The sequence below is a fragment of the Cebidichthys violaceus genome, unplaced genomic scaffold (genome assembly GCF_023349555.1).
Source record: "Cebidichthys violaceus isolate CVI_PGR_0920_01 unplaced genomic scaffold, fCebVio1.0.p SCAF_136, whole genome shotgun sequence".
NCBI classification, from domain to species: Eukaryota; Metazoa; Chordata; class Actinopteri; order Perciformes; family Stichaeidae; genus Cebidichthys; species Cebidichthys violaceus.
In genome coordinates, this window is record NW_027176303.1 from 59,829 (window position 1) to 85,190 (window position 25,362).

A 25,362-nucleotide genomic window follows, 5' to 3' on the forward strand; every position below is an offset into this window, starting at 1 on the left:
ATTTCTAACAAGGTCTTTGATGTTTCTAACAAACTATTTGTTTTTTTTAATAAACTCCTTTATATTTGTACCAAAGGCTTTGATGTTTCTAACAAAGTCTTTGATGTTTCTAACAAATTATTTGTTATTTTTAATAAACTCCTTGATATTTGTACCAAAGTCTCTGATGTTTGTACAAAAGTCTTTGATGTTTGTACCAAAGTCTTTGATGTTTCTAACATAGGCTTTGATGTTTCTAACAAAGTCTTTGATGTTTCTAACAAACTATTTGTTATTTTTAATAAACTCCTTGATATTTGTACAAAAAGTCTTTGATGTTTGTACAAAAGTCTTAGATGTTTCTAACAAAGTCTTTGATGTTTCTAACAAACTCTGATCTTTTTAAAAAAATATTTAATATTTCTAACAAAGTATTTAATATTTCTAACAAAGTCTTTGATATTTTTAACAAACTCTTTGATGTTTCTAAAAAAGTCTTTCATGTTTGTACCAAAGTCTTTCATGTTTGTACCAGTCTTTGATATTTCTACTAAGTCTTTGATGTTTCTAATAAAGTCTTTGATGTTTCTAACAAAGTCTGATGTTTTTAACAAACTATTTAATATTTCTAACAAAGTTTTTGATATTTTTAACAAACTCTTTGATGTTTCTAACAAACTCTTTGATGTTTGTACCAAAGTTTTTGATGTTTCTTACATAAGCTTTGATGTTTCTAACAAAGTCTTTGATGTTTCTAACAAACTATTTGTTATTTTTAATAAACTCCTTGATATTTGTACAAAAAGTCTTTGATGTTTGTTCAAAAGTCTTTGATGTTTCTAACAAAGTCTTTGATGTTTGTAACAAGCTCTGATCTTTTTAAAAAAATATTTAATATTTCTAACAAAGTATTTAATATTTCTAACAAAGTCTTTGATATTTTTAACAAACTCTTTGACGTTTCTAAAAAAGTCTTTCATGTTTGTACCAAAGTCTTTCATGTTTGTACCAAAGTCTTTGATATTTCTACTAAATGCGTTGATGTTTCTAACAAAGTCTTTGATGTTTCTAACAAAGCCTTTGATGTTTCTAACAAAGTCTTGCATGTTTCTAACAAACTCTGATGTTTTTAACAAACTATTTAATATTTCTAACAAACTCTTTGATGTTTCTAACAAACGCGTTGTTGTTTATAACAAAGTTTTTGATGTTTCTAACAAACACGTTGATGTTTATAACAAAGTTTTTGATGTTTCTAACAAACACGTTGATGTTTCTAACAAACTCTGATGTTTCTAACAAACTATTTATCTTTAATAAACTCCTTGATATTTGTAGCAAAGTCTTTGATGTTTGTACAAAAGTCTTTGATGTTTCTAACAAACTCTGATGTTTTTAACAAACTATTTCATATTTCTAACAAGGTCTTTGATGTTTCTAACAAACTATTTGTTTTTTTAATAAACTCCTTTATATTTGTACCAAAGGCTTTGATGTTTCTAACAAAGTCTTTGATGTTTCTAACAAATTATTTGTTATTTTTAATAAACTCCTTGATATTTGTACCAAAGTCTCTGATGTTTGTACAAAAGTCTTTGATGTTTGTACCAAAGTCTTTGATGTTTCTAACATAGGCTTTGATGTTTCTAACAAAGTCTTTGATGTTTCTAACAAACTATTTGTTATTTTTAATAAACTCCTTGATATTTGTACAAAAAGTCTTTGATGTTTGTACAAAAGTCTTAGATGTTTCTAACAAAGTCTTTGATGTTTCTAACAAACTCTGATCTTTTTAGAAAAATATTTAATATTTCTAACAAAGTATTTAATATTTCTAACAAAGTCTTTGATATTTTTAACAAACTCTTTGATGTTTCTAAAAAAGTCTTTCATGTTTGTACCAGTCTTTGATATTTCTACTAAATGCTTTGATGTTTCTAACTAAGTCTTTGATGTTTCTAATAAAGTCTTTGATGTTTCTAACAAAGTCTGATGTTTTTAACAAACTATTTAATATTTCTAACAAAGTTTTTGATATTTTTAACAAACTCTTTGATGTTTCTAACAAACTCTTTGATGTTTGTACCAAAGTTTTTGATGTTTCTTACATAAGCTTTGATGTTTCTAACAAAGTCTTTGATGTTTCTAACAAACTATTTGTTATTTTTAATAAACTCCTTGATATTTGTACAAAAAGTCTTTGATGTTTGTTCAAAAGTCTTTGATGTTTCTAACAAAGTCTTTGATGTTTGTAACAAGCTCTGATCTTTTTAAAAAAATATTTAATATTTCTAACAAAATATTTAATATTTCTAACAAAGTCTTTGATATTTTTAACAAACTCTTTGATGTTTCTAAAAAAGTCTTTCATGTTTGTACCAAAGTCTTTCATGTTTGTACCAGTCTTTGATATTTCTACTAAGTCTTTGATGTTTCTAATAAAGTCTTTGATGTTTCTAACAAAGTCTGATGTTTTTAACAAACTATTTAATATTTCTAACAAAGTTTTTGATATTTTTAACAAACTCTTTGATGTTTCTAACAAACTCTTTGATGTTTGTACCAAAGTTTTTGATGTTTCTTACATAAGCTTTGATGTTTCTAACAAAGTCTTTGATGTTTCTAACAAACTATTTGTTATTTTTAATAAACTCCTTGATATTTGTACAAAAAGTCTTTGATGTTTGTTCAAAAGTCTTTGATGTTTCTAACAAAGTCTTTGATGTTTGTAACAAGCTCTGATCTTTTTAAAAAAATATTTAATATTTCTAACAAAGTATTTAATATTTCTAACAAAGTCTTTGATATTTTTAACAAACTCTTTGACGTTTCTAAAAAAGTCTTTCATGTTTGTACCAAAGTCTTTCATGTTTGTACCAAAGTCTTTGATATTTCTACTAAATGCGTTGATGTTTCTAACAAAGTCTTTGATGTTTCTAACAAAGCCTTTGATGTTTCTAACAAAGTCTTGCATGTTTCTAACAAACTCTGATGTTTTTAACAAACTATTTAATATTTCTAACAAACTCTTTGATGTTTCTAACAAACGCGTTGTTGTTTATAACAAAGTTTTTGATGTTTCTAACAAACACGTTGATGTTTATAACAAAGTTTTTGATGTTTCTAACAAACACGTTGATGTTTCTAACAAACTCTGATGTTTCTAACAAACTATTTATCTTTAATAAACTCCTTGATATTTGTAGCAAAGTCTTTGATGTTTGTACAAAAGTCTTTGATGTTTCTAACAAACTCTGATGTTTTTAACAAACTATTTCATATTTCTAACAAGGTCTTTGATGTTTCTAACAAACTATTTGTTTTTTTAATAAACTCCTTTATATTTGTACCAAAGGCTTTGATGTTTCTAACAAAGTCTTTGATGTTTCTAACAAATTATTTGTTATTTTTAATAAACTCCTTGATATTTGTACCAAAGTCTCTGATGTTTGTACAAAAGTCTTTGATGTTTGTACCAAAGTCTTTGATGTTTCTAACATAGGCTTTGATGTTTCTAACAAAGTCTTTGATGTTTCTAACAAACTATTTGTTATTTTTAATAAACTCCTTGATATTTGTACAAAAAGTCTTTGATGTTTGTACAAAAGTCTTAGATGTTTCTAACAAAGTCTTTGATGTTTCTAACAAACTCTGATATTTTTAGAAAAATATTTAATATTTCTAACAAAGTATTTAATATTTCTAACAAAGTCTTTGATATTTTTAACAAACTCTTTGATGTTTCTAAAAAAGTCTTTCATGTTTGTACCAGTCTTTGATATTTCTACTAAATGCTTTGATGTTTCTAACTAAGTCTTTGATGTTTCTAATAAAGTCTTTGATGTTTCTAACAAAGTCTGATGTTTTTAACAAACTATTTAATATTTCTAACAAAGTTTTTGATATTTTTAACAAACTCTTTGATGTTTGTACCAAAGTTTTTGATGTTTCTTACATAAGCTTTGATGTTTCTAACAAAGTCTTTGATGTTTCTAACAAACTATTTGTTATTTTTAATAAACTCCTTGATATTTGTACAAAAAGTCTTTGATGTTTGTTCAAAAGTCTTTGATGTTTCTAACAAAGTCTTTGATGTTTGTAACAAGCTCTGATCTTTTTAAAAAAATATTTAATATTTCTAACAAAATATTTAATATTTCTAACAAAGTCTTTGATATTTTTAACAAACTCTTTGATGTTTCTAAAAAAGTCTTTCATGTTTGTACCAAAGTCTTTCATGTTTGTACCAAAGTCTTTGATATTTCTACTAAATGCGTTGATGTTTCTAACAAAGTCTTTGATGTTTCTAACAAAGCCTTTGATGTTTCTAACAAAGTCTTGCATGTTTCTAATAAAGTCTTTGATGTTTCTAACAAAGTCTGATGTTTTTAACAAACTATTTAATATTTCTAACAAAGTTTTTGATATTTTTAACAAACTCTTTGATGTTTCTAACAAACTCTTTGATGTTTGTACCAAAGTTTTTGATGTTTCTTACATAAGCTTTGATGTTTCTAACAAAGTCTTTGATGTTTCTAACAAACTATTTGTTATTTTTAATAAACTCCTTGATATTTGTACAAAAAGACTTTGATGTTTGTTCAAAAGTCTTTGATGTTCTAACAAAGTCTTTGATGTTTGTAACAAGCTCTGATCTTTTTAAAAAAATATTTAATATTTCTAACAAAGTATTTAATATTTCTAACAAAGTCTTTGATATTTTTAACAAACTCTTTGATGTTTCTAAAAAAGTCTTTCATGTTTGTACCAAAGTCTTTCATGTTTGTACCAAAGTCTTTGATATTTCTACTAAATGCGTTGATGTTTCTAACAAAGTCTTTGATGTTTCTAACAAAGCCTTTGATGTTTCTAACAAAGTCTTGCATGTTTCTAACAAACTCTGATGTTTTTAACAAACTATTTAATATTTCTAACAAACTCTTTGATGTTTCTAACAAACGCGTTGTTGTTTATAACAAAGTTTTTGATGTTTCTAACAAACACGTTGATGTTTATAACAAAGTTTTTGATGTTTCTAACAAACACGTTGATGTTTCTAACAAACTCTGATGTTTCTAACAAACTATTTATCTTTAATAAACTCCTTGATATTTGTAGCAAAGTCTTTGATGTTTGTACAAAAGTCTTTGATGTTTCTAACAAACTCTGATGTTTTTAACAAACTATTTCATATTTCTAACAAGGTCTTTGATGTTTCTAACAAACTATTTGTTTTTTTTAATAAACTCCTTTATATTTGTAACAAAGGCTTTGATGTTTCTAACAAAGTCTTTGATGTTTCTAACAAATTATTTGTTATTTTTAATAAACTCCTTGATATTTCTACCAAAGTCTCTGATGTTTGTACAAAAGTCTTTGATGTTTGTACAAAAGTCTTAGATGTTTCTAACAAAGTCTTTGATGTTTCTAACAAACTCTGATCTTTTTAGAAAAATATTTAATATTTCTAACAAAGTATTTAATATTTCTAACAAAGTCTTTGATATTTTTAACAAACTCTTTGATGTTTCTAAAAAAGTCTTTCATGTTTGTACCAAAGTCTTTCATGTTTGTACCAAAGTCTTTGATATTTCTACTAAATGCGTTGATGTTTCTAACAAAGTCTTTGATGTTTCTATCAAAGCCTTTGATGTTTCTAACAAAGTCTTGCATGTTTCTAACAAACTCTGATGTTTTTAACAAACTATTTAATATTTCTAACACACTCTTTGATGTTTCTAACAAACGCGTTGTTGTTTATAACAAAGTTTTTGATGTTTCTAACAAACACGTTGATGTTTATAACAAAGTTTTTGATGTTTCTAACAAACACGTTGATGTTTCTAACAAACTCTGATGTTTCTAACAAACTATTTATCTTTAATAAACTCCTTGATATTTGTAGCAAAGTCTTTGATGTTTGTACAAAAGTCTTTGATGTTTCTAACAAACTCTGATGTTTTTAACAAACTATTTCATATTTCTAACAAGGTCTTTGATGTTTCTAACAAACTATTTGTTTTTTTTAATAAACTCCTTTATATTTGTAACAAAGGCTTTGATGTTTCTAACAAAGTCTTTGATGTTTCTAACAAATTATTTGTTATTTTTAATAAACTCCTTGATATTTCTACCAAAGTCTCTGATGTTTGTACAAAAGTCTTTGATGTTTGTACCAAAGTCTTTGATGTTTCTAACATAGGCTTTGATGTTTCTAACAAAGTCTTTGATGTTTCTAACAAACTATTTGTTATTTTTAATAAACTCCTTGATATTTGTACAAAAAGTCTTTGATGTTTGTACAAAAGTCTTAGATGTTTCTAACAAAGTCTTTGATGTTTCTAACAAACTCTGATCTTTTTAGAAAAATATTTAATATTTCTAACAAAGTATTTAATATTTCTAACAAAGTCTTTGATATTTTTAACAAACTCTTTGATGTTTCTAAAAAAGTCTTTCATGTTTGTACCAAAGTCTTTCATGTTTGTACCAGTCTTTGATATTTCTACTAAATGCTTTGATGTTTCAAACTAAGTCTTTGATGTTTCTAATAAAGTCTTTGATGTTTCTAACAAAGTCTGATGTTTTTAACAAACTATTTAATATTTCTAACAAAGTTTTTGATATTTTTAACAAACTCTTTGATGTTTCTAACAAACTCTTTGATGTTTGTACCAAAGTTTTTGATGTTTCTTACATAAGCTTTGATGTTTCTAACAAAGTCTTTGATGTTTCTAACAAAGTATTTGATGTTTCTAACAAACTCTGATCTTTTTAAAAAAATATTTAATATTTCTAACAAAGTATTTAATATTTCTAACAAAGTCTTTGATATTTTTAACAAACTCTTTGATGTTTCTAAAAAAGTCTTTCATGTTTGTACCAAAGTCTTTCATGTTTGTACCAGTCTTTGATATTTCTACTAAGTCTTTGATGTTTCTAATAAAGTCTTTGATGTTTCTAACAAAGTCTGATGTTTTTAACAAACTATTTAATATTTCTAACAAAGTTTTTGATATTTTTAACAAACTCTTTGATGTTTCTAACAAACTCTTTGATGTTTGTACCAAAGTTTTTGATGTTTCTTACATAAGCTTTGATGTTTCTAACAAAGTCTTTGATGTTTCTAACAAACTATTTGTTATTTTTAATAAACTCCTTGATATTTGTACAAAAAGACTTTGATGTTTGTTCAAAAGTCTTTGATGTTTCTAACAAAGTCTTTGATGTTTGTAACAAGCTCTGATCTTTTTAAAAAAATATTTAATATTTCTAACAAAGTCTTTGATATTTTTAACAAACTCTTTGATGTTTCTAAAAAAGTCTTTCATGTTTGTACCAAAGTCTTTCATGTTTGTACCAGTCTTTGATATTTCTACTAAATGCTTTGATGTTTCAAACTAAGTCTTTGATGTTTCTAATAAAGTCTTTGATGTTTCTAACAAAGTCTGATGTTTTTAACAAACTATTTAATATTTCTAACAAAGTTTTTGATATTTTTAACAAACTCTTTGATGTTTCTAACAAACTCTTTGATGTTTGTACCAAAGTCTTTGATGTTTCTAACAAAGTATTTGTTATTTTTAATAAACTCCTTGATATTTGTACAAAAAGTCTTTGATGTTTGTTCAAAAGTCTTTGATGTTTCTAACAAAGTCTTTGATGTTTGTAACAAGCTCTGATCTTTTTAAAAAAATATTTAATATTTCTAACAAAATATTTAATATTTCTAACAAAGTCTTTGATATTTTTAACAAACTCTTTGATGTTTCTAAAAAAGTCTTTCATGTTTGTACCAAAGTCTTTCATGTTTGTACCAAAGTCTTTGATATTTCTACTAAATGCGTTGATGTTTCTAACAAAGTCTTTGATGTTTCTAACAAAGCCTTTGATGTTTCTAACAAAGTCTTGCATGTTTCTAACAAACTCTGATGTTTTTAACAAACTATTTAATATTTCTAACAAAGTCTTTGATGTTTCTAACAAACGCGTTGTTGTTTATAACAAAGTTTTTGATGTTTCTAACAAACACGTTGATGTTTATAACAAAGTTTTTGATGTTTCTAACAAACACGTTGATGTTTCTAACAAACTCTGATGTTTTTAACAAACTATTTATCTTTAATAAACTCCTTGATATTTGTAGCAAAGTCTTTGATGTTTGTACAAAAGTCTTTGATGTTTCTAACAAACTCTGATGTTTTTAACAAACTATTTCATATTTCTAACAAGGTCTTTGATGTTTCTAACAAACTATTTGTTTTTTTTAATAAACTCCTTTATATTTGTACCAAAGGCTTTGATGTTTCTAACAAAGTCTTTGATGTTTCTAACAAATTATTTGTTATTTTTAATAAACTCCTTGATATTTTTACCAAAGTCTCTGATGTTTGTACAAAAGTCTTTGATGTTTGTACCAAAGTCTTTGATGTTTCTAACATAGGCTTTGATGTTTCTAACAAAGTCTTTGATGTTTCTAACAAACTATTTGTTATTTTTAATAAACTCCTTGATATTTGTACAAAAAGTCTTTGATGTTTGTACAAAAGTCTTAGATGTTTCTAACAAAGTCTTTGATGTTTCTAACAAACTCTGATCTTTTTAAAAAAATATTTAATATTTCTAACAAAGTATTTAATATTTCTAACAAAGTCTTTGATATTTTTAACAAACTCTTTGATGTTTCTAAAAAAGTCTTTCATGTTTGTACCAAAGTCTTTCATGTTTGTACCAGTCTTTGATATTTCTACTAAGTCTTTGATGTTTCTAATAAAGTCTTTGATGTTTCTAACAAAGTCTGATGTTTTTAACAAACTATTTAATATTTCTAACAAAGTTTTTGATATTTTTAACAAACTCTTTGATGTTTCTAACAAACTCTTTGATGTTTGTACCAAAGTTTTTGATGTTTCTTACATAAGCTTTGATGTTTCTAACAAAGTCTTTGATGTTTCTAACAAACTATTTGTTATTTTTAATAAACTCCTTGATATTTGTACAAAAAGTCTTTGATGTTTGTTCAAAAGTCTTTGATGTTTCTAACAAAGTCTTTGATGTTTGTAACAAGCTCTGATCTTTTTAAAAAAATATTTAATATTTCTAACAAAATATTTAATATTTCTAACAAAGTCTTTGATATTTTTAACAAACTCTTTGATGTTTCTAAAAAAGTCTTTCATGTTTGTACCAAAGTCTTTCATGTTTGTACCAAAGTCTTTGATATTTCTACTAAATGCGTTGATGTTTCTAACAAAGTCTTTGATGTTTCTAACAAAGCCTTTGATGTTTCTAACAAAGTCTTGCATGTTTCTAATAAAGTCTTTGATGTTTCTAACAAAGTCTGATGTTTTTAACAAACTATTTAATATTTCTAACAAAGTTTTTGATATTTTTAACAAACTCTTTGATGTTTCTAACAAACTCTTTGATGTTTGTACCAAAGTTTTTGATGTTTCTTACATAAGCTTTGATGTTTCTAACAAAGTCTTTGATGTTTCTAACAAACTATTTGTTATTTTTAATAAACTCCTTGATATTTGTACAAAAAGTCTTTGATGTTTGTTCAAAAGTCTTTGATGTTCTAACAAAGTCTTTGATGTTTGTAACAAGCTCTGATCTTTTTAAAAAAATATTTAATATTTCTAACAAAGTATTTAATATTTCTAACAAAGTCTTTGATATTTTTAACAAACTCTTTGATGTTTCTAAAAAAGTCTTTCATGTTTGTACCAAAGTCTTTCATGTTTGTACCAAAGTCTTTGATATTTCTACTAAATGCGTTGATGTTTCTAACAAAGTCTTTGATGTTTCTAACAAAGCCTTTGATGTTTCTAACAAAGTCTTGCATGTTTCTAACAAACTCTGATGTTTTTAACAAACTATTTAATATTTCTAACAAACTCTTTGATGTTTCTAACAAACGCGTTGTTGTTTATAACAAAGTTTTTGATGTTTCTAACAAACACGTTGATGTTTATAACAAAGTTTTTGATGTTTCTAACAAACACGTTGATGTTTCTAACAAACTCTGATGTTTCTAACAAACTATTTATCTTTAATAAACTCCTTGATATTTGTAGCAAAGTCTTTGATGTTTGTACAAAAGTCTTTGATGTTTCTAACAAACTCTGATGTTTTTAACAAACTATTTCATATTTCTAACAAGGTCTTTGATGTTTCTAACAAACTATTTGTTTTTTTTAATAAACTCCTTTATATTTGTAACAAAGGCTTTGATGTTTCTAACAAAGTCTTTGATGTTTCTAACAAATTATTTGTTATTTTTAATAAACTCCTTGATATTTCTACCAAAGTCTCTGATGTTTGTACAAAAGTCTTTGATGTTTGTACAAAAGTCTTAGATGTTTCTAACAAAGTCTTTGATGTTTCTAACAAACTCTGATCTTTTTAGAAAAATATTTAATATTTCTAACAAAGTATTTAATATTTCTAACAAAGTCTTTGATATTTTTAACAAACTCTTTGATGTTTCTAAAAAAGTCTTTCATGTTTGTACCAAAGTCTTTCATGTTTGTACCAGTCTTTGATATTTCTACTAAATGCTTTGATGTTTCAAACTAAGTCTTTGATGTTTCTAATAAAGTCTTTGATGTTTCTAACAAAGTCTGATGTTTTTAACAAACTATTTAATATTTCTAACAAAGTTTTTGATATTTTTAACAAACTCTTTGATGTTTCTAACAAACTCTTTGATGTTTGTACCAAAGTTTTTGATGTTTCTTACATAAGCTTTGATGTTTCTAACAAAGTCTTTGATGTTTCTAACAAACTATTTGTTATTTTTAATAAACTCCTTGATATTTGTACAAAAAGTCTTTGATGTTTGTTCAAAAGTCTTTGATGTTTCTAACAAAGTCTTTGATGTTTGTAACAAGCTCTGATCTTTTTAAAAAAATATTTAATATTTCTAACAAAATATTTAATATTTCTAACAAAGTCTTTGATATTTTTAACAAACTCTTTGATGTTTCTAAAAAAGTCTTTCATGTTTGTACCAAAGTCTTTCATGTTTGTACCAAAGTCTTTGATATTTCTACTAAATGCGTTGATGTTTCTAACAAAGTCTTTGATGTTTCTAACAAAGCCTTTGATGTTTCTAACAAAGTCTTGCATGTTTCTAACAAACTCTGATGTTTTTAACAAACTATTTAATATTTCTAACAAAGTCTTTGATGTTTCTAACAAACGCGTTGTTGTTTATAACAAAGTTTTTGATGTTTCTAACAAACACGTTGATGTTTATAACAAAGTTTTTGATGTTTCTAACAAACACGTTGATGTTTCTAACAAACTCTGATGTTTTTAACAAACTATTTATCTTTAATAAACTCCTTGATATTTGTAGCAAAGTCTTTGATGTTTGTACAAAAGTCTTTGATGTTTCTAACAAACTCTGATGTTTTTAACAAACTATTTCATATTTCTAACAAGGTCTTTGATGTTTCTAACAAACTATTTGTTTTTTTTAATAAACTCCTTTATATTTGTACCAAAGGCTTTGATGTTTCTAACAAAGTCTTTGATGTTTCTAACAAATTATTTGTTATTTTTAATAAACTCCTTGATATTTGTACCAAAGTCTCTGATGTTTGTACAAAAGTCTTTGATGTTTGTACCAAAGTCTTTGATGTTTCTAACATAGGCTTTGATGTTTCTAACAAAGTCTTTGATGTTTCTAACAAACTATTTGTTATTTTTAATAAACTCCTTGATATTTGTACAAAAAGTCTTTGATGTTTGTACAAAAGTCTTAGATGTTTCTAACAAAGTCTTTGATGTTTCTAACAAACTCTGATCTTTTTAAAAAAATATTTAATATTTCTAACAAAGTATTTAATATTTCTAACAAAGTCTTTGATATTTTTAACAAACTCTTTGATGTTTCTAAAAAAGTCTTTCATGTTTGTACCAAAGTCTTTCATGTTTGTACCAGTCTTTGATATTTCTACTAAGTCTTTGATGTTTCTAATAAAGTCTTTGATGTTTCTAACAAAGTCTGATGTTTTTAACAAACTATTTAATATTTCTAACAAAGTTTTTGATATTTTTAACAAACTCTTTGATGTTTCTAACAAACTCTTTGATGTTTGTACCAAAGTTTTTGATGTTTCTTACATAAGCTTTGATGTTTCTAACAAAGTCTTTGATGTTTCTAACAAACTATTTGTTATTTTTAATAAACTCCTTGATATTTGTACAAAAAGTCTTTGATGTTTGTTCAAAAGTCTTTGATGTTTCTAACAAAGTCTTTGATGTTTGTAACAAGCTCTGATCTTTTTAAAAAAATATTTAATATTTCTAACAAAATATTTAATATTTCTAACAAAGTCTTTGATATTTTTAACAAACTCTTTGATGTTTCTAAAAAAGTCTTTCATGTTTGTACCAAAGTCTTTCATGTTTGTACCAAAGTCTTTGATATTTCTACTAAATGCGTTGATGTTTCTAACAAAGTCTTTGATGTTTCTAACAAAGCCTTTGATGTTTCTAACAAAGTCTTGCATGTTTCTAATAAAGTCTTTGATGTTTCTAACAAAGTCTGATGTTTTTAACAAACTATTTAATATTTCTAACAAAGTTTTTGATATTTTTAACAAACTCTTTGATGTTTCTAACAAACTCTTTGATGTTTGTACCAAAGTTTTTGATGTTTCTTACATAAGCTTTGATGTTTCTAACAAAGTCTTTGATGTTTCTAACAAACTATTTGTTATTTTTAATAAACTCCTTGACATTTGTACAAAAAGTCTTTGATGTTTGTTCAAAAGTCTTTGATGTTCTAACAAAGTCTTTGATGTTTGTAACAAGCTCTGATCTTTTTAAAAAAATATTTAATATTTCTAACAAAGTATTTAATATTTCTAACAAAGTCTTTGATATTTTTAACAAACTCTTTGATGTTTCTAAAAAAGTCTTTCATGTTTGTACCAAAGTCTTTCATGTTTGTACCAAAGTCTTTGATATTTCTACTAAATGCGTTGATGTTTCTAACAAAGTCTTTGATGTTTCTAACAAAGCCTTTGATGTTTCTAACAAAGTCTTGCATGTTTCTAACAAACTCTGATGTTTTTAACAAACTATTTAATATTTCTAACAAACTCTTTGATGTTTCTAACAAACGCGTTGTTGTTTATAACAAAGTTTTTGATGTTTCTAACAAACACGTTGATGTTTATAACAAAGTTTTTGATGTTTCTAACAAACACGTTGATGTTTCTAACAAACTCTGATGTTTCTAACAAACTATTTATCTTTAATAAACTCCTTGATATTTGTAGCAAAGTCTTTGATGTTTGTACAAAAGTCTTTGATGTTTCTAACAAACTCTGATGTTTTTAACAAACTATTTCATATTTCTAACAAGGTCTTTGATGTTTCTAACAAACTATTTGTTTTTTTTAATAAACTCCTTTATATTTGTAACAAAGGCTTTGATGTTTCTAACAAAGTCTTTGATGTTTCTAACAAATTATTTGTTATTTTTAATAAACTCCTTGATATTTCTACCAAAGTCTCTGATGTTTGTACAAAAGTCTTTGATGTTTGTACAAAAGTCTTAGATGTTTCTAACAAAGTCTTTGATGTTTCTAACAAACTCTGATCTTTTTAGAAAAATATTTAATATTTCTAACAAAGTATTTAATATTTCTAACAAAGTCTTTGATATTTTTAACAAACTCTTTGATGTTTCTAAAAAAGTCTTTCATGTTTGTACCAAAGTCTTTCATGTTTGTACCAGTCTTTGATATTTCTACTAAATGCTTTGATGTTTCAAACTAAGTCTTTGATGTTTCTAATAAAGTCTTTGATGTTTCTAACAAAGTCTGATGTTTTTAACAAACTATTTAATATTTCTAACAAAGTTTTTGATATTTTTAACAAACTCTTTGATGTTTCTAACAAACTCTTTGATGTTTGTACCAAAGTTTTTGATGTTTCTTACATAAGCTTTGATGTTTCTAACAAAGTCTTTGATGTTTCTAACAAACTATTTGTTATTTTTAATAAACTCCTTGATATTTGTACAAAAAGTCTTTGATGTTTGTTCAAAAGTCTTTGATGTTCTAACAAAGTCTTTGATGTTTGTAACAAGCTCTGATCTTTTTAAAAAAATATTTAATATTTCTAACAAAGTATTTAATATTTCTAACAAAGTCTTTGATATTTTTAACAAACTCTTTGATGTTTCTAAAAAAGTCTTTCATGTTTGTACCAAAGTCTTTCATGTTTGTACCAAAGTCTTTGATATTTCTACTAAATGCGTTGATGTTTCTAACAAAGTCTTTGATGTTTCTAACAAAGCCTTTGATGTTTCTAACAAAGTCTTGCATGTTTCTAACAAACTCTGATGTTTTTAACAAACTATTTAATATTTCTAACAAACTCTTTGATGTTTCTAACAAACGCGTTGTTGTTTATAACAAAGTTTTTGATGTTTCTAACAAACACGTTGATGTTTATAACAAAGTTTTTGATGTTTCTAACAAACACGTTGATGTTTCTAACAAACTCTGATGTTTCTAACAAACTATTTATCTTTAATAAACTCCTTGATATTTGTAGCAAAGTCTTTGATGTTTGTACAAAAGTCTTTGATGTTTCTAACAAACTCTGATGTTTTTAACAAACTATTTCATATTTCTAACAAGGTCTTTGATGTTTCTAACAAACTATTTGTTTTTTTTAATAAACTCCTTTATATTTGTAACAAAGGCTTTGATGTTTCTAACAAAGTCTTTGATGTTTCTAACAAATTATTTGTTATTTTTAATAAACTCCTTGATATTTCTACCAAAGTCTCTGATGTTTGTACAAAAGTCTTTGATGTTTGTAGAAAAGTCTTAGATGTTTCTAACAAAGTCTTTGATGTTTCTAACAAACTCTGATCTTTTTAGAAAAATATTTAATATTTCTAACAAAGTATTTAATATTTCTAACAAAGTCTTTGATATTTTTAACAAACTCTTTGATGTTTCTAAAAAAGTCTTTCATGTTTGTACCAAAGTCTTTCATGTTTGTACCAGTCTTTGATATTTCTACTAAATGCTTTGATGTTTCAAACTAAGTCTTTGATGTTTCTAATAAAGTCTTTGATGTTTCTAACAAAGTCTGATGTTTTTAACAAACTATTTAATATTTCTAACAAAGTTTTTGATATTTTTAACAAACTCTTTGATGTTTCTAACAAACTCTTTGATGTTTGTACCAAAGTTTTTGATGTTTCTTACATAAGCTTTGATGTTTCTAACAAAGTCTTTGATGTTTCTAACAAACTATTTGTTATTTTTAATAAACTCCTTGATATTTGTACAAAAAGTCTTTGATGTTTGTTCAAAAGTCTTTGATGTTCTAACAAAGTCTTTGATGTTTGTAACAAGCTCTGATCTTTTTAAAAAAATATTTAATATTTCTAACAAAGTATTTAATATTTCTAACAAAGTCTTTGATATTTTTAACAAACTCTTTGATGTTTCTAAAAAAGTCTTTCATGTTTGTACCAAAGTCTTTCATGTTTGTACCAAAGTCTTTGATATTTCTACTAAATGCGTTGATGTTTCTAACAAAGTCTTTGATGTTTCTAACAAAGCCTTTGATGTTTCTAACAAAGTCTTGCATGTTTCTAACAAACTCTGATGTTTTTAACAAACTATTTAATATTTCTAACAAACTCTTTGATGTTTCTAACAAACGCGTTGTTGTTTATAACAAAGTTTTTGATGTTTCTAACAAACACGTTGATGTTTATAACAAAGTTTTTGATGTTTCTAACAAACACGTTGATGTTTCTAACAAACTCTGATGTTTCTAACAAACTATTTATCTTTAATAAACTCCTTGATATTTGTAGCAAAGTCTTTGATGTTTGTACAAAAGTCTTTGATGTTTCTAACAAACTCTGATGTTTTTAACAAACTATTTCATATTTCTAACAAGGTCTTTGATGTTTCTAACAAACTATTTGTTTTTTTTAATAAACTCCTTTATATTTGTAACAAAGGCTTTGATGTTTCTAACAAAGTCTTTGATGTTTCTAACAAATTATTTGTTATTTTTAATAAACTCCTTGATATTTCTACAAAGTCTCTGATGTTTGTACAAAAGTCTTTGATGTTTGTACCAAAGTCTTTGATGTTTCTAACATAGGCTTTGATGTTTCTAACAAAGTCTTTGATGTTTCTAACAAACTATTTGTTATTTTTAATAAACTCCTTGATATTTGTACAAAAAGTCTTTGATGTTTGTACAAAAGTCTTAGATGTTTCTAACAAAGTCTTTGATGTTTCTAACAAACTCTGATCTTTTTAGAAAAATATTTAATATTTCTAACAAAGTATTTAATATTTCTAACAAAGTCTTTGATATTTTTAACAAACTCTTTGATGTTTCTAAAAAAGTCTTTCATGTTTGTACCAAAGTCTTTCATGTTTGTACCAGTCTTTGATATTTCTACTAAGTCTTTGATGTTTCTAATAAAGTCTTTGATGTTTCTAACAAAGTCTGATGTTTTTAACAAACTATTTAATATTTCTAACAAAGTTTTTGATATTTTTAACAAACTCTTTGATGTTTCTAACAAACTCTTTGATGTTTGTACCAAAGTTTTTGATGTTTCTTACATAAGCTTTGATGTTTCTAACAAAGTCTTTGATGTTTCTAACAAACTATTTGTTATTTTTAATAAACTCCTTGATATTTGTACAAAAAGTCTTTGATGTTTGTTCAAAAGTCTTTGATGTTTCTAACAAAGTCTTTGATGTTTGTAACAAGCTCTGATCTTTTTAAAAAAATATTTAATATTTCTAACAAAATATTTAATATTTCTAACAAAGTCTTTGATATTTTTAACAAACTCTTTGATGTTTCTAAAAAAGTCTTTCATGTTTGTACCAAAGTCTTTCATGTTTGTACCAAAGTCTTTGATATTTCTACTAAATGCGTTGATGTTTCTAACAAAGTCTTTGATGTTTCTAACAAAGCCTTTGATGTTTCTAACAAAGTCTTGCATGTTTCTAACAAACTCTGATGTTTTTAACAAACTATTTAATATTTCTAACAAAGTCTTTGATGTTTCTAACAAACGCGTTGTTGTTTATAACAAAGTTTTTGATGTTTCTAACAAACACGTTGATGTTTATAACAAAGTTTTTGATGTTTCTAACAAACACGTTGATGTTTCTAACAAACTCTGATGTTTTTAACAAACTATTTATCTTTAATAAACTCCTTGATATTTGTAGCAAAGTCTTTGATGTTTGTACAAAAGTCTTTGATGTTTCTAACAAACTCTGATGTTTTTAACAAACTATTTCATATTTCTAACAAGGTCTTTGATGTTTCTAACAAACTATTTGTTTTTTTTAATAAACTCCTTTATATTTGTACCAAAGGCTTTGATGTTTCTAACAAAGTCTTTGATGTTTCTAACAAATTATTTGTTATTTTTAATAAACTCCTTGATATTTGTACCAAAGTCTCTGATGTTTGTACAAAAGTCTTTGATGTTTGTACCAAAGTCTTTGATGTTTCTAACATAGGCTTTGATGTTTCTAACAAAGTCTTTGATGTTTCTAACAAACTATTTGTTATTTTTAATAAACTCCTTGATATTTGTACAAAAAGTCTTTGATGTTTGTACAAAAGTCTTAGATGTTTCTAACAAAGTCTTTGATGTTTCTAACAAACTCTGATCTTTTTAAAAAAATATTTAATATTTCTAACAAAGTATTTAATATTTCTAACAAAGTCTTTGATATTTTTAACAAACTCTTTGATGTTTCTAAAAAAGTCTTTCATGTTTGTACCAAAGTCTTTCATGTTTGTACCAGTCTTTGATATTTCTACTAAGTCTTTGATGTTTCTAATAAAGTCTTTGATGTTTCTAACAAAGTCTGATGTTTTTAACAAACTATTTAATATTTCTAACAAAGTTTTTGATATTTTTAACAAACTCTTTGATGTTTCTAACAAACTCTTTGATGTTTGTACCAAAGTTTTTGATGTTTCTTACATAAGCTTTGATGTTTCTAACAAAGTCTTTGATGTTTCTAACAAACTATTTGTTATTTTTAATAAACTCCTTGATATTTGTACAAAAAGTCTTTGATGTTTGTTCAAAAGTCTTTGATGTTTCTAACAAAGTCTTTGATGTTTGTAACAAGCTCTGATCTTTTTAAAAAAATATTTAATATTTCTAACAAAGTATTTAATATTTCTAACAAAGTCTTTGATATTTTTAACAAACTCTTTGACGTTTCTAAAAAAGTCTTTCATGTTTGTACCAAAGTCTTTCATGTTTGTACCAAAGTCTTTGATATTTCTACTAAATGCGTTGATGTTTCTAACAAAGTCTTTGATGTTTCTAACAAAGCCTTTGATGTTTCTAACAAAGTCTTGCATGTTTCTAACAAACTCTGATGTTTTTAACAAACTATTTAATATTTCTAACAAACTCTTTGATGTTTCTAACAAACGCGTTGTTGTTTATAACAAAGTTTTTGATGTTTCTAACAAACACGTTGATGTTTATAACAAAGTTTTTGATGTTTCTAACAAACACGTTGATGTTTCTAACAAACTCTGATGTTTCTAACAAACTATTTATCTTTAATAAACTCCTTGATATTTGTAGCAAAGTCTTTGATGTTTGTACAAAAGTCTTTGATGTTTCTAACAAACTCTGATGTTTTTAACAAACTATTTCATATTTCTAACAAGGTCTTTGATGTTTCTAACAAACTATTTGTTTTTTTAATAAACTCCTTTATATTTGTACCAAAGGCTTTGATGTTTCTAACAAAGTCTTTGATGTTTCTAACAAATTATTTGTTATTTTTAATAAACTCCTTGATATTTGTACCAAAGTCTCTGATGTTTGTACAAAAGTCTTTGATGTTTGTACCAAAGTCTTTGATGTTTCTAACATAGGCTTTGATGTTTCTAACAAAGTCTCTTATGTTTCTAACAAACTATTTGTTATTTTTAATAAACTCCTTGATATTTGTACAAAAAGTCTTTGATGTTTGTACAAAAGTCTTAGATGTTTCTAACAAAGTCTTTGATATTTTTAACAAACTCTTTGATGTTTCTAAAAAAGTCTTTCATGTTTGTACCAAAGTCTTTCATGTTTGTACCAGTCTTTGATATTTCTACTAAATGCTTTGATGTTTCTAACTAAGTCTTTGATGTTTCTAATAAAGTCTTTGATGTTTCTAACAAAGTCTGATGTTTTTAACAAACTATTTAATATTTCTAACAAAGTTTTTGATATTTTTAACAAACTCTTTGATGTTTCTAACAAACTCTTTGATGTTTGTACCAAAGTTTTTGATGTTTCTTACATAAGCTTTGATGTTTCTAACAAAGTCTTTGATGTTTCTAACAAACTATTTGTTATTTTTAATAAACTCCTTGATATTTGTACAAAAAGTCTTTGATGTTTGTTCAAAAGTCTTTGATGTTTCTAACAAAGTCTTTGATGTTTGTAACAAGCTCTGATCTTTTTAAAAAAATATTTAATATTTCTAACAAAGTCTTTGATATTTTTAACAAACTCTTTGATGTTTCTAAAAAAGTCTTTCATGTTTGTACCAAAGTCTTTCATGTTTGTACCAAAGTCTTTGATATTTCTACTAAATGCGTTGATGTTTCTAACAAAGTCTTTGATGTTTCTAACAAAGCCTTTGATGTTTCTAACAAAGTCTTGCATGTTTCTAACAAACTCTGATGTTTTTAACAAACTATTTAATATTTCTAACAAAGTCTTTGATGTTTCTAACAAACAATTTGTTTTTTTTAATAAACTTCTTGATATTTGTATCAAAGTCTTTGATGTTTCTAACATAGGCTTGTATGTTTCTAACAAAGTCTTTGATGTTTCTAACAAACTATTTGTTATCTTTAATAAACACCTTGATATTTGTACCAAAGTCTTTGATGTTTGTACAAAAGTCTTTGATGTTTCTAACAAAGTCTTTGATGTTTCTAACAAACTGATCTTTTTAGAAAAATATTTAATATTTCTTACAAAGTATTTAATAATTCTAACAAAGTCTTTGATATTTTTAACAAACTCTTTGATGTTTCTAAAAAAGTCTTTCATGTTTGTACCAAAGTCTTTCATGTTTGTACCAGTCTTTGATATTTCTACTAAATGCTTTGATGTTTCTAACTAAGTCTTTGATGTTTCTAATAAAGTCTTTGATGTTTCTAACAAAGTCTGATGTTTTTAACAAACTATTTAATATTTCTAACAAAGTTTTTGATATTTTTAACAAACTCTTTGATGTTTCTAACAAACTCTTTGATGTTTGTACCAGTCTTTGATGTTTCTAACATAAGCTTTGATGTTTCTAACAAAACATTTTTATGTTTGTACCAAAGTCTTTGATGTTTGTACAAAAGTCGTTGATGTTTCTAACAAAGTCTTTGATGTTTCTAACAAACTCTGATGTTTTTAACAAACTATTTAATATTTCTAACAAAGTCTTTCATTTTTTTAACGAAGTCTTTGATGTTTCTAACAAATTATTTGTTATTTTTAATAAACTCCTTGATATTTGTATCAAAGTCTTTGATGTTTCTAACATAGGCTTGTATGTTTCTAACAAAGTCTTTGATGTTTCTAACAAACTATTTGTTATCTTTAATAAACACCTTGATATTTGTACCAAAGTCTTTGATGTTTGTACAAAAGTCTTTGATGTTTCTAACAAACTGATGTTTTTAACAAACTATTTAATATTTCTAACAAAGTCTTTGATGTTTCTAACAAACTATTTGTTTTTTTTAATAAACTCTTTGATATTTGTACCAAAGTCTCTGATGTTTGTACAAAAGTCTGATGTTTGTACAAAAGTCTTTAATGTTTGTACCAAAGTCTTTGATGTTTCTAACAAACGCTTTGATGTTTCTAACAAAACATTTTTATGTTTGTACCAAAGTCTTTGATGTTTGTACCAAAGTCTTTCATGTTTGTACAAAAGTCGTTGATGTTTCTAACAAAGTCTTTGATGTTTCTAACAAATTATTTGTTATTTTTAATAAACTCCTTGATATTTGTACAAAAAGTCTTTGATGTTTGTTCAAAAGTCTTTGATGTTTCTAACAAAGTCTTTGATGTTTCTAACAAGCTCTGATCTTTTTAAAAAAATATTTAATATTTCTAACAAAGTATTTAATATTTCTAACAAAGTCTTTGATATTTTTAACAAACTCTTTGATGTTTCTAAAAAAGTCTTTCATGTTTGTACCAAAGTCTTTCATGTTTGTACCAAAGTCTTTGATATTTCTACTAAATGCGTTGATGTTTCTAACAAAGTCTTTGATGTTTCTAACAAAGCCTTTGATGTTTCTAACAAAGTCTTGCATGTTTCTAACAAACTCTGATATTGGTAACAAACTATTTAATATTTCTAACAAAGTCTTTGATGTTTCTAACAAACAATTTGGTTTTTTTAATAAACTTCTTGATATTTGTATCAAAGTCTTTGATGTTTCTAACATAGGCTTGTATGTTTCTAACAAAGTCTTTGATGTTTCTAACAAACTATTTGTTATCTTTAATAAACACCTTGATATTTGTACCAAAGTCTTTGATGTTTGTACAAAAGTCTTTGATGTTTCTAACAAACTCTGATGTTTTTAACAAACTATTTAATATTTCTAACAAAGTCTTTGATGTTTCTAACAAACAATTTGGTTTTTTTAATAAACTTCTTGATATTTGTATCAAAGTCTTTGATGTTTCTAACATAGGCTTGTATGTTTCTAACAGTCTTTGATGTTTCTAACAAACTATTTGTTATCTTTAATAAACTCCTTGATATTTGTACCAAAGTCTTTGATGTTTGTACAAAGGTCTTTGATGTTTCAAACAAACGCTGATGTTTTTAACAAACTATTTAATATTTCTAACAAAGTCTTTGATGTTTCTAACAAACTATTTGTTTTTTTTAATAAACTCCTTTATATATGTACCAAAGACTTTGATGTTTCTAACAAACTCTTTGATGTTTCTAACAAAATCTTTAATGCTTTTTACAAAGACTTTGATGTTTCTAACAAAGTCTTTGATGTTTGTACCAAAGGCTTTGATGTTTCTAACAAAGTCTTTGATGTTTGTACTAAAGTCTTTGATGTTTCTAACATAGGCTTTGATGTTTCTAACAAAGTCTTTGATGTTTCTAACAGAATATTTGTTATCTTTAATAAAATCCTTGATATTTGTACCAAAGTCTTTGATGTTTGTACGAAAGTCTTTAATGTTTCTAACAAAGTCTTTGATGTTTCTAACAAACTCTGATGTTTTTAACAAACTATTTAATATTTCTAACAAAGTTTTTGATATTTTTAACAAACTCTTTGATGTTTCTAACAAACTCTTTGATGTTTGTACCAAAGTCTTTGATGTTTCTTACATAAGCTTTGATGTTTCTAACAAAGTCTTTGATGTTTCTAACAAAATCTTTGATGTTTCTAACAAACTATTTGTGATTTTTAATAAACTCCTTGATATTTGTACCAAAGTCTCTGATGTTTGTACAAAAGTCTTTGATGTTTGTACCAAAGTCTTTGATGTTTCTAACAAACACGTTGATGTTTCTAACAAACTCTGATGTTTCTAACAAACTATTTGTGGTTTTTAATAAACTCCTTGATATTTGTACCAAAGTATCTGATGTTTGTACAAAAGTATTTGATGTTTCTAACAAAGTCTTTGATGTTTCTAACAAACTCTTTGATGTTTCTAACAAAGGCTATGATGTTTCTAACAACGTCTTTGCTGTTTCTAACAAAGTCTTTGATGCTTCTAACAAACTCTGATGTTTCTAACAAACTATTTGTGGTTTTTAATAAACTCCTTGATATTTGTACCAAAGTATCTGATGCTTGTACAAAAGTATTTGATGTGTCTAACAAAGTATTTGATGTTTCTAACAAAGCTTTGATGTTTCTAACAAAACATTTTTATGTTTGTACCAAAGTCTTTGATGTTTGTACCAAAGTCTTTGATGTTTGTGCAAAAGTCGTTGATGTTTCTAACAAAGTCTTTGATGTTTCTAACAAACTCTGATGTTTTTAACAAACTATTTAATATTTCTGACAAAGTCTTTGATTTTTTTAACGAAGTCTTTTGATGTTTCTAACAAATTATTTGTTATTTTTAATAAACTCCTTGATATTTGTACCAAAGTCTCTGATGTTTGTACAAAAGTCTTTGATGTTTGTACCAAAGTCTTTGTTATTTCTACTAAATGCTTTGATGTTTCTAACAAAGTCTTTGATGTTTCTAACAAAGTCTTTGATGTTTCTAACAAACTCTGATGTTTTTAACAAACTATTTAATATTTCTAACAAAGTCTTTGATGTTTCTAACAAACAATTTGTTTTTTTTAATAAACTCCTTGATATTTGAATCAAAGTCTTTGATGTTTCTTACATAGGCTTGTATGTTTCTAACAAAGTCTTTGATGTTTCTAACAAACTATTTGTTATCTTTAATAAACACCTTGATATTTGTACCAAAGTCTTTGATGTTTGTACAAAAGTCTTTGATGTTTCTAACAAACTTTGATGTTTTTAACAAACTATTTAATATTTCTAACAAAGTCTTTGATGTTTCTAACAAACAATTTGGTTTTTTTAATAAACTTCTTGATATTTGTATCAAAGTCTTTGAAGTTTCTAACATAGGCTTGTATGTTTCTAACAAAGTATTTGATGTTTCTAACAAACTATTTGTTATCTTTAATAAACTCCTTGATATTTGTACCAAAGTCTTTGATGTTTGTACAAAGGTCTTTGATGTTTCAAACAAACGCTGATGTTTTTAACAAACTATTTAATATTTCTAACAAAGTCTTTGATGTTTCTAACAAACTATTTGTTTTTTTTAATAAACTCCTTGATATTTGTACCAAAGTCTCTGATGTTTGTACAAAAATCTTTGATGTTTCTTACATAAGCTTTGATGTTTCTAACAAAGTCTTTGATGTTTCTAACAAAATCTTTGATGTTTCTAACAAACTATTTGTGATTTTTAATAAACTCCTTGATATTTCTACCAAAGTCTCTGATGTTTGTACAAAAGTCTTTGATGTTTGTACCAAAGTCTTTGATGTTTCTAACAAACACGTTGATGTTTCTAACAAACTCTGATGTTTCTAACAAACTATTTGTGGTTTTTAATAAACTCTTTGATATTTGTACCAAAGTATCTGATGTTTGTACAAAAATATTTGATGTTTCTAACAAAGTCTTTGATGTTTCTAACAAACTCTTTGATGTTTCTAACAAAGGCTATGATGTTTCTAACAACGTCTTTGATGTTTCTAACAAAGTCTTTGATGCTTCTAACAAACTCTGATGTTTCTAACTAACTATTTGTGATTTTTAATAAACTCCTTGATATTTGTACCAAAGTTTCTGATGTTTGTACAAAAGTCTCTGATGTTTGTACAAAAGTCTTTGATGTTTCTAACAAACGCTTTGATGTTTCTAACAAAACATTTTTATGTTTGTACCAAAGTCTTTGATGTTTGTACAAAAGTCGTTGATGTTTCCAACAAAGTCTTTGATGTTTCTAACAAACTATTTGTTTTTTTTAATAAACTCCTTTATATTTGTACCAAAGACTTTGATGTTTCTAACAAACTCTTTGATGTTTCTTACAAAATCTTTGATGCTTCTAACAAAGTCTTTGATGTTTGTACCAAAGTGTTTGATGTTTGTACGAAAGGCTTTGATGTTTCTAACAAACTCTGATGTTTTTAACAAACTATTTAATATTTCTAACAAAGTCTTTGATGTTTTTAACAAACTATTTGATGTTTCTAACAAACTGATGTTTCTAACAAAATCTTTGATGTTTCTAACAAACTCTGATATTCTTAACAAAATATTTAATATTTCTAACATACTCTTTGATGTTTCAAACAAACTCTTTGATGTTTGTACCAGTCTTTGATGTTTCTAACATAAGCTTTGATGTTTCTAACAAACTATTTGTTATCTTTAATAAACTCCTTGTATTTTTACCAAAGTCTTTGATGTTTGTACAAAAGTCTTTGATGTTTCTAACAAAGTTTTTGATGTTTCTAACAAACTCTGATGTTTTTAACAAAGTTTTTGATGTTTCTAACAAACTCTGATATTTTTAACAAACTATTTAATATTTCTAAGAAATTTTTTGATATTTTTAAAAAAATCTTTGATGTTTCTAACAAACTCTTTGATGTTTGTACCAAAGTCTTTGATGTTTCTTACATAAGCTTTGATGTTTCTAACAAAGTCTTTGATGTTTCTAACAAAATCTTTGATGTTTCTAACAAACCATTTGTGATTTTTAGTAAACTCCTTGATATT